General features: G+C 45.1%; 1 pseudogene; it reads right to left on the bottom strand.

Moving 5' to 3' along the window:
* Positions 1 to 8,594, bottom strand: LOC118386606 (tripartite motif-containing protein 54-like; annotated as a pseudogene).
* Positions 8,595 to 11,180: the final 2,586 nt, after the last annotated feature.

The raw sequence follows: 11,180 nt of genomic DNA on the forward strand, positions 1-11,180 counted from the left end.
CTACTGGTATCTCCCATAGTCTACGTCCACCGTTGCAGTGATGCGAGGTCCTGGCCCCCTCATCCAGATCATAACCGTCTTCTCTGTGAGAACCTGCGACCACATACAGCACAGCACATTAAGACAGACCAACCAAAAACAAGGGAATTGTTCTTGAACATGCGATTTCAGGGGTAATGTTTGGAGCTGACGTCACTTCCCTGAGGCTAGAGTCAAATATAGAGAAACGTTAATGGCCAAACTCTCCATATATGGTTGTATTGTACAGCTACCTGAGGCCCTACTTGTGTTGAAGTCAATGGTCCTTAGCATGTCTGCCACATCCTCTGTGTTGGTAACAAAATGGGCCATGCTCTCATAACCCGGCTCTGGACGCTCCATGTTGGACGCCTTGGCAGTGGCAGAGATCCTGACAAGGACACAGTGGGGAGGTCACAGCTCAGAGACAAACAAATAGGAGATGACGGACAGCGATGGATGGCAGCGTCCCCTGTCCCCCTGTGGCTGGTAGTGACGCAGGCTGGGTGGGTTTGCTCGATAACTCTACAAGTGGAGAGCTTCATTATAATGCATTAGCTATCAGCAGCCAGCAATCACACATTACTGCCAACCACACACATCTCCCATGCAGTTACTTTCAGTTTACAGTCATTGCAATTGGTGTGTTAGTTTATTTTAGTGCTTGAGTTAGTGAATGTAATGTAATTTGTGACTTTCCAGCTAAACACCCCATAAGAAGCAGAATGGAACACTATACAGATGAAAAGAAGAATTTTACTTTCTGTTTAAATATATCATTGATGCTCTGTGGAGAAAATAAATGATCAATAGGCTTATGCGTTTAGTTTCAATTCCTGCACTTCAATTTCTGAGGTAAATTAGTGCTATATATACTCTAGAATAAGTTTTTTGAGTTTTATATAATTTTTATTCATTTACAATTCGTTTAATTTCTATAGCCTCCTCTTCTCTCGATCTTCTGAATCACTCGCTCAGTTTGAGTCATTCATAAAACGTGCACCTGCCACCGTCCTGACACTCACGCTAGCGCTAACAGTTAGGGCTCTATTCAATCCGCATCGCGGAAGTTCAGATTTACAGCGTAATTTACATTTAAAGGCAACGTTTCCGCTATAGCGGAGACTGTATTCACAGTAAACGCTGCAAATGTCGGCTCAATCGGAAATTACTTTTACATTTCTATCGTGGAATCTGTATCACTCAGGTTTACAGAGTGAATAGAGCCCTAAACTGGTTGACAAAACAAAGTGCTTGCAAGCGTGGACGGTGAAGGAGTTGAATAAAGAGACACTTAAATTGCTAGCCTTCACTCAAACTGTAGCTTTTTATAAAGCAAGGGACCTGAGTGGAGGAAAGGAGTGTCGGATGAATGGCATAAATGGCACCATCTATCTCTCGCCTGGCGGGGGTTTAAACTACCTGTGGTCTGCAGCAGGGGCACGTCATCCCACCTGGCTCTATTACAAGGACAATATTTATGGCCAGTAGGCCAGCGGTCAAAGGATGAGGCAGGTGTGTGTGTGTAGACCTATGTGTAGGTTTGTCACTAGTTGAGCAATGCCTGGCCTCTGGGGACTGGAACTCAGAGAATGCTTCTAGTGTATTGATGGAGAGAGGTGTCAATCACCTCCACAGGGTTACAGTGTGAGTTATCAGAGAATCACAGGACCAGAGTTTCTAGGGCTGCTTTGAAAAGCAGCGTCCCCGCCGATAAGGCTCCCCTGCTGGGCTTTCTGCTCATCACTCCTCCCCTGCTCAATACGGCGAAGCACTGCATGACACCCCATTGATCATCGATAGTGAAGGTTTCTCTAAACCTGATTTAAAGGATGAAAGGATCCTTTACTGTGTCTTTGGGCATATCATTGAGCCTGGTCCCAGCATGTACAGGATGTGAAGTAGACTGTTATTTGTTCAGGTCAGGGGTGAGAGCGGGGGGACAACAGTCTCTATGGTGTCTGTGAATCATCGTCACTGTTATTACTTTATGCCTTATCATGTCTCATGTGGATTGGGGCCAGCTCACAACTGACCCAGAGCCATTGATCAAACAATTGATCATATTACAGTCAGTTGTTGAGGGCCCACTGACTCATACACATATGCTAGCTGTAGGGATAATGGCTGTGCAAAGTTATTTCTTATAAAACTAACAACATATATTTAAATTTGAGCCTTTATTTCACTAGGCAAGTCTGGATATTGGCGGGAACTGGAACACGCTGTTATACAAGTCGATCCAGAGCATCCCAAACATTCTCAATGGGTGACATGCAGGCCATGGAAGAACTAAGACATTTTCATCTTTGTTTCAGAACATTTCTCTGGTGGACATTCCTGCAGTCAGCGTGCCAACTGCACACGCCCACAAAACTTGAGACATCTGTGGCATTGTGTTGTGTGACAAAACTGCACATTTTAGAGTGGCCTTTCATTGTCCCTAGCACAAGGTGTACCTATGTAATGATCATGCCTTTTAATCAGCTTCTTGATATGCCACACCTGTCAGGTGAATGGATTATTATAGCGAAGGAGAAATGCTCACTAACAATAAGCTTTAAGCTTATTAAATAAGCTTTTTGTGCATATGGAAAATGTCTGTAATCTTTTAATTCAGCTCATGAAACATGGGACCAACGCTATATTTTTGTTCAGTGTAGAAATAGTTAATAAATAATGTATTACTACTTATTCATGCTAGTTATTACAATATAACAGGTTCTTCACAGTGATGTGAGTAATATGTGTTGTGACCCCACAGTGAGTGATTGTGACTTTGAGGTGAGAAGTGTGAGTGGTTGTAGTGGGTGACATTCTCACCTGGATGGTCCTGCATATCTCCTCCATCTTCGAGAGGAGGGCCTGGATACGGTTGTTCCCCGCCACCAAGATGGCGATGCTGTCGCTCAGCACCGTCTAGAGCCAATCACAACAGAGCATGATGGGTCAATGTCTGTACTTACTACACCAGTGGCTATCAACCCTGGTCCTGGGTTAATACAGGATAAGAAGGCTTTTGTTCCAACCCTGCACTAACACATTAAGTCAGGGCTTCCCAACCCTCTCCTCGGCCCCCCCAGATGTTTCACATTTTAGTTTTAGCCCTAAACTGGCACACTGGATTCAATTACTCAAAGGCTTGATGATTAGTTGACTAATTGAATACGGTGTGCCAGTTTAGGGCTAAAACTAAAATGTGAAACGTCAGGGAGGGCCCGAGTAGAGGGATGGGAAACCCTAACCTAATGTGGTAGTTCACACAACTGTGATGATAGAGTGAAAAGTGTTGTTTTTTAACAAAGCATAAAACATCAGATGAAGGTGAAGTTGATCCCAAACGTTTCTCATCTGCATCTGTAATGTTGAGTGATTTACAGAGTGAGTGAGCAACGTTGTGCAAAGAAAAATGGCATCTGCTCAATAACCTGTCTGTCGCTATGGTCCATTCGTACTGTTTTAGCTTATGCAAGTAGATACAGTACATATGTAAACCCTATGTATCATGTTTGTGTGGGTGGCGTTCCCCTTCAGTTTTACTTAATAGCCAGACACATTGTCCATCCTTAACAAGTGACCTTCAGTTGAGTCCCACCATATGGTGTCCACCATGCTGGTATGGTGGGACTCTCACTTTGATATTAGTCACTGTTCACCTGGATGCTGGAGAGGAGAGCTAGTTAGCGGGCAGCCAGCAGTGAGGGAGGAGCTGAGCCTGTGACTTGAGCTCAGAGGAGAATGACTCAAGTCCCACTGCTGTGGATGGATGAGTCACTCAGAGAGAGAGAGAGAGAGAGAGAGAGAGAGAGAGAGAGAGAGAGAGAGAGAGAGAGAGAGAGAGAGAGAGAGAGAGAGAGAGAGAGAGAGAGAGAGAGAGAGAGAGAGGGAGAGGGAGAGAGAGTGAGAGGAGAGTGAGAGGGAGAGAGAGAGAGAGAGAGAGAGAGAGAGAGAGAGAGAGAGAGAGAGAGAGAGGGAGAGGAGAGAGAGGGAGAGAGGAGAGAGGGAGAGTGAGAGGAGAGAGAGAGAGAGAGAGAGAGAGAAGAGAGAGAGAGAGAGAGAGAGAGAACTATGGGAGCTAATGGTCAGGCATGTCCCTCTCTGCTTGGGCCCACAGTACACAGCATGGACAGAGGGGGAGGAGATCTAAGAGAGAGGGGAGTGAGATGACAAGTTTATAGTGAATGAGTTAGAGGGAGTAGAAATTAGAAGTAAGGATGAATGGCAGCAGGCCAGAGCACCGCTGTGTGTGTGTGTGTGTGTGTGTGTGTGTGTGTGTGTGTGTGTGTGTGTGTGTGTGTGTGTGTGTGTGTGTGTGTGTGTGTGTGTGTGTGTGTGTGTGTGTGTGTGTGTGTGTGTGTGTGTGTGTGTGTGTGTGTGTGTGTGTGTGTGTGTGTGTGAGTCCACATGAAGGACAGACACGAATGCTGCACACGACTCAGAGGTGTGATATACAACATTAGCTGTTGTCGTGCCACCAGGCTGTGTTTGTGTGTGTGTGCGTGTGTGCGTGCGTGTGTGCGTGTGAGGTGAGATGAAACCCGACCCTCACAGTGTGCGAACCCCCGCAGGGCAGCTCCAACTCAATACATCTGTCTGCTGTCACTTCACTCAGCACTCAAAGACAAACTACACACACACAGGCAGATCACATACACACACTGGCTCTACACTGTAAATAACATTCAAATCTCTCTCTGGGGGACATGATGAACAGAGAGTGACAAAGTAAGTAAGCTGTTATATTGGATAATTACTTTTCATTGTAAGGACGATCTAACAGACAGGCGGGCAGACAGACTACCAGACAGGAAGACAGACAGCTTATAGAGATATTGAGTGAGATCACAACCTGACTCAGGGTGCTTCCTTACCTTCTGTCGCTTGTAGAAATTCTGCACGGGGGCCACCTCACAGTCATTGTGCTGGCCAAACACTGCACCTAGAGCAGGTGGGCGTCTCACAGCTCAGGCGTAGATGTTGATTTTCTCCTCATCATGCTCCTCACACATCAGCTGCTCCACCTTGGTGGGGTTCAGGGGCCTGCAGGGACACAGAAGTAAAGGAACGACCTGTTATAGAGACACTCAATCACACACACACACACACAACTGCCTCTGTCTTATGAGACTCATCACTTCTGTCCATGACTGAGGAAATATCCTAATGGGAACAGCACTTACAAGGAGTTAGGGGATTTCACCAACAGTTTACCTCATATGTAATTTACAGCTATTGACCACCATTCTCCAGGCGAGAAGTCCACTCTCCCCACGCTTTGTTTCATAGTCACTGAAACAGCTGATGATACACTAGCTTTGGTAATGTTTAATTTCTCTCCCTTGCTCTGCTCGGTTAAGGTGTTATAACATCAAATAACTGCAAGCCAATTTACAAAGTCGATAAAAGTCATTGTGGAATATAATTTGGAGTGTAACTAGATAGATTGTTCATATTGCTCAAATCTGAGTTACAGACCTAAAGTACTTTCCTTGATGTAATTATATTATCTTTTATATTTATCGTGTCAAGTGACAAGGTATGAAAAAGCTATGATAATGTACAGCGTTCTAAATTAAACAAAATATTGGAAAAGACTGCCACCCAGTGGCCATGTATACAAAGTGAGAATGTGTTCTCAGAGGTGGGTCCTATTTCTGTCGTTGAACAAAAATATGCCACGATGGAATATATATGATGTATTAAACAACATAGTTTGTTTACAGTCAAAAGGACCAACGGCTTTTAAATATGTCCGTAATGCGCTTTTACAACACCCAGTAGTAACAGATTACAGTACTGCTCTCTACTGGTAAACACACATTACTGCCCGATGGTAGACTATTTCGAACCTCTCCAGATTCTTTACCTCACCCCCAGCACTTGAGATCACCCAATCACCTGGAAATGTCAGGCTATAGTATGTTTTACGGCATTAAAGTGTATACATTTTTGTTTCTTTTTTTAATATGTAACCTAATTACTTTTTTATGTGTTTGAAGGCACAATAAGTTGCAAATGTGTCTTGAAATAAAGGGGGGGGGTTCAGATTCTCACTCCCTCTTGCGAACCACATCAGTGGCTAAATTGAGCCTTGGGTCAAAGAGAAAGCCAGACTGAGCCGAATCCAGCACCTTACGGGTCCAAATAGTGGTAGGATTAGGATAGAAAGTAGGATATAAGTGCTCACACTAACCCTAACCCTAGAATGGTAATACAATGCACCTACAGTAATTGCAACATTTCCCAAATATAAAATCTATGGTACTTAACCCCCAGATACATACGTCTGTAGCTGTGTCAATGCCACAAGAGGACACATGGTTTTCATGTTTACCACTCCATCGAGGCAGGGATAAAGTGTGCTTGTTATAACACCAACATGAAGGACACTGCCAGGGACTGAGCTTTCCATATTCCTGGTATGTTGACGTGACGCAGCTTATGAACACACACAGAAGCTCTAGTGACACCATTGAAAACAGATGCCTAGGTCTGTTGCATGAACGGTGTATATTTTGGAAACAATATTTCATGGCAGAGTTCACGTAACACACACCTTGTGCTCATGGCTACTGTTGACATGGCTACTGTTGACATGGCTACTGTTGACATGCCAAGTCAACGGAGGTCAGCAGGAGTGTGGTTGTATGTATGATGTTGACATTTGGTGAGCATTCTGGTTCAGGTGGCGCTTGCAGAAGGCAGTCACGTACCCCTCACTCACTCACGCACGCACGCACACACGCACGCACGCACGCACACACACACACACACACACACACACACACACACACACACACACACACACACACACACACACACACACACACACACACACACACACACACACACACACACACACACACACACACACACACACACACACACCTCTGACCTGCTGGACTCTTCTTGTTTGTCCTGTCTTGGTCTGTGACAAGTAGACCACTTTTCACCAGAGGAGGCTGGTGGGAGGAGCTATAGGAGGACGTGCTCATTGTAATGGCTGGAATGGAATCAATGGAACAGAGTCAAATATGTGGTTTACATATGTTTGTTGTGATATCGTTCCATTTATTCCTTTCCAGCCATTACAATGAGCCTGTCCTCCTATAGCTCCTCCCACCAGCCTCCTCTGCTTTCCATTAATGGCCTCGGCCTGAGAGGCAGACCTTGTTGCATCCTGTCTCCCAGGACTGAGGCAGCTGTTGGAGTCTCTCATATCTGAATGGCTCCTTCAGTTCGAACAGTCAACAGGACCAAAGATATACACTGAGTGTAAAAAAAAGATAGGTGCACCTTCCTAATATTGAATTGCACCCCTTTTGCCCTCAGAGGAGCCTCAATTAATCAAGGGCATGGACTCTACAAGGCGTTGGAAGCGTTCCACAGGGCTGCTGACCCATGACTCCATTGCTTCTCACAGTTGTATCAAGTTGGCTGGACGTCCGACGTCCTTTGGGCGGCGGACCATTCTTGATACACACGGGAAACTGTTGAGCGTGAAAAACCCAGCAGCTTTGCAGTTCTTGACTCAAACCGGTGAGGGAGTGGGAATCTGAACATACTATTGCAGTAATGTCTGTTTTGGATATACACTGAGTGTACAAAACATTAGGACCAGCTGCTCTTTCCATGACATAGACTGACCAGATGAATCCAGGTTGAAGCTATAATGCCTTATTGATGGCACTTGTTAAGTCCTCTTCAATTTCTAAGCCTTGAGACAATTGAGACATGGATTGTGTATTTGTGCCATTCAGAGTGTGAATAGGCAAGACAAAATATTTAAGTGCCTTTGAACGGGATATGGTAGTAGGTGCCAGGCACACAGGTTTGAGTGTGTCAAGGACTAAAACGCTGTTGTGGTTTTTGTGCTCAACAGTTTCCTGTGTGTATCAAGAATGGTCCACTACCCAAAGTACATCCATTGAACTTGACACAACTGTGGGAAGAATTGGAGCCAACATGGGCCAGGATCCCTGTGGAACATTTTCGACACCTTGTAGAGTCCATGCCCCGACGAATTGAGGGCAAAAGGGTATGAAACTCAATATTCGGAAGGTGTTCCTAATGTTTTGTACACTCAGTGTATAGTATGAGTCCCCCTTCATGGTCTTTGAGAGTAACTGATATGATTGTAACAAAGAATGGCACTCCAAGGTCCGTTTTGTGCCATGATAAATAGAGATAATGTCCTGCTCTAACACTGTGATCCCTCTTAGAGGCAGAACACCTCACTGTGTATTTTGTCCTTTCACAAGTAACTATGGGTGTCATGGGCAGTCAAAGCTAAACACCACTACTCATAAGACATGTACTCTGCTCAGGACCTAGAAACCGTGGAATCATGGCTCCAAAATCACAGACCACTGCTGGACCACTGCTGGACCACTAATAGACCACTAATGGACCACACATGGCTTCAGCACAGCAAAAAAAACATCCTGCCCTCTTACCTGGAAGAGGCCGTTGGCACATTTCCTGCAGAGGTTGTGTTGGCAGGGCAATATAACCACAGGCTTGGTGAACATCTCCAGGCAGACGGGACAGATGAGCTGCTTCTCCAGGTTATCCATGGTGCTTGACTTCTCCAGCTGCACAGGATTAGCCCAGCGCAAAGTTCATCCCAAACACTGGACTGTGTGAAGCTCTGAGTCCTTCTGAAGCTCTGACTCTGTGAAGCTCTCAAGAAGAAAGAACTGGGGATCTTCCTGTGCCTCTACTCTCGATCCTCTCTATCACTCTATCCCTCAATCTTGCTGCCTGTCTCTCCTCCAGCTTAGACACCCTCCTTGCCAGAGAGATATCTTTAGCCTTTGTTTGTACTGAGTGGGGTTACTGTCGAACTGCATGCCACTCTGGACCACTGAGATTCCTAACCCAGATCCAAAACCCAAACCATCGGCGTGGTAAAAGAGGGGAGGGAGAGATTCCTCTGTCCATTTTTATATCTGTAGTAAGCTGATAGGGTAACAGACAGGAAGGCCCTTGCGGGCACACACTGGAATATTCAGTGGGGTTGGGGTGTATTGGAGGCCCCTGAGTCACTGGGCCTAAGAGAGGTAGCTGGTGGCGATGGCATGAGGCACTAAACATTTTAACACCACGTCAGTAACACAGCATCAATCTAAAGCCTGCTGAACTCAGGCCAGACTGGAGGCAGTCACTCACTGCTGTTGGCATCACAACAAACAAATGACTCCACTCCACAGTACATGTTGTTGTGCTACTCGTCAGTTACCCAAAACCATTACTTGAGCAGTGGGCAGCAATTATATGGTTGCCTACCAGTATGTTATCAGTTGATACTTTCGGGGAATAGCAGGCTCATATAATGCTCATCTGAATATTTTCTACTTCAACATTTCAACTTTCAATGTGCCTTCTATGAATAATACACTGAACCAAAATATAAACGCAACACGCATCAATTTAAAATATTTTACTGAGTTACAGTTCACATAAGGAAATCAGTCGATTGAAATGCATTAATTAGGCCCTAATATATGGATTTTTACATGACTGGGGATACAGATATGCATCTGTTGGTCACAGATAACTTAAATAAAAGGTAGGGGCGTGGATCAGAACCAGTCAGTATCTGGTGTGACCACCATTTGCCTCATGCAGCGCAACACATCTCCTTCACATAGAGTTGATCAGGCTGTTGATTGTGGCCTGTGGAATATTGTCCCACTCTTATTCAATGGCTATGTGAAGCTGCTGGATATTGGCGTGAACTGGAACACGCTGTTGTACAAGTCGATCCAGAGCATCCCAAACATGCTCAATAGGTGACATGTCTGGTGAGTATGCAACAAATGGGACATTTTCAGCTTCCAGGAATTGTGTACAGATCCTTGCGACATATCATGCTGAAACATGAGGTGATGGCGGTGGATGAATGGCATGACAATGGGCCTCAGAATCTCTAATAATAATAATAATAATAATAAATGCCATTTAGCAGACGCTTTTATCCAAAGCGACTTACAGTCATGTGTGCATACATTCTACGTATGGGTGGTCCCGGGAATCGAACCCACTACCCTGGCGTTACAAGCGCCATGCTCTACCAACTGAGCTACAGAAGGACCACAGAATCTCGTCACGGTATCACTGTGCAAATTGGCAATGATAAAATGCAGTTGTGTTCGTTGTGCATAGATTATGCCTGACCATACCATAACCCCAACGCCACCATGGAGCACTCTGTTCACAATGTTGACATCAGAAAACCGCTCAGACACACTGCGCCTTACATGCTGTCTGCCATCTGTCCGGGACGGTTGAAACCAGGATTCATCCATGAAGAGCACAATTCTTCAGCGTGCCAGCGGCCATCAAAGGTGAGCATTTGCCCACTGACATCAGATATGACGCCGAACTGAAGTCAGGTCAAGAACCTGGTGAGGACGACGACCTCTCAGATGAATGTCCCCGAGACGGTTTCTGACAGTTTGTGCAGAAATTCTTCAGTTGTGCAAAGCCACAGTTTCATCAGCTGCCCGGGTAGCTGGTCTCAGACCATCCTGCAGGTGACGAAGCCAGATGTGGAGGTCCTGGGCTGGCGTGGTTGCATATGGTCTGCTGTTATAAGGCTGGTTGAACGTATTGCCAAATTCTCTAAAACAATGTTGGAGGAGGCTTATGGTAGAGAACTTAACATTCACTTCTCTGGCAACAGCTCTGGTGGACATTCCTGCAGTCAGCATGCCAATTGCACACTCCCTCAAAACTTGAGACATCTGTGGGATTGTGTTGTGTGACAAAACTGCACATTTTAGAATGGCTTATTATTGTCCCTAGCACAAGGTTTAATGATCATGGTGTTTAATCAACTTCTTGAATGGATTATCTTGGCAAAGGAGAATTACTCACTAACAGGCATGTGAATACATTTGTGCACAAAATTTGAGAGAAATTACTATTTTGTGCGTATGGAACATTTCTGGGATCTTTTCTTTTAGCTCAGGAAACATGGGACCAACACTTTAAGCGTAATTATCAGTGACGGATAAAATATCCAAACTATTCAAAAGATCCAAGCTGGAATGTGAGCCTATAATAAAATGCCTCAGCTGATTAACTGACCCGGAAATACTTTATCTGCAACACACCCTCAGACAAGTGGCCCATGACCCTTAACCCACCACTTCCTG

Source organism: Oncorhynchus keta, chromosome 8 (genome assembly GCF_023373465.1).
Source record: "Oncorhynchus keta strain PuntledgeMale-10-30-2019 chromosome 8, Oket_V2, whole genome shotgun sequence".
Classification (NCBI taxonomy): domain Eukaryota; kingdom Metazoa; phylum Chordata; class Actinopteri; order Salmoniformes; family Salmonidae; genus Oncorhynchus; species Oncorhynchus keta.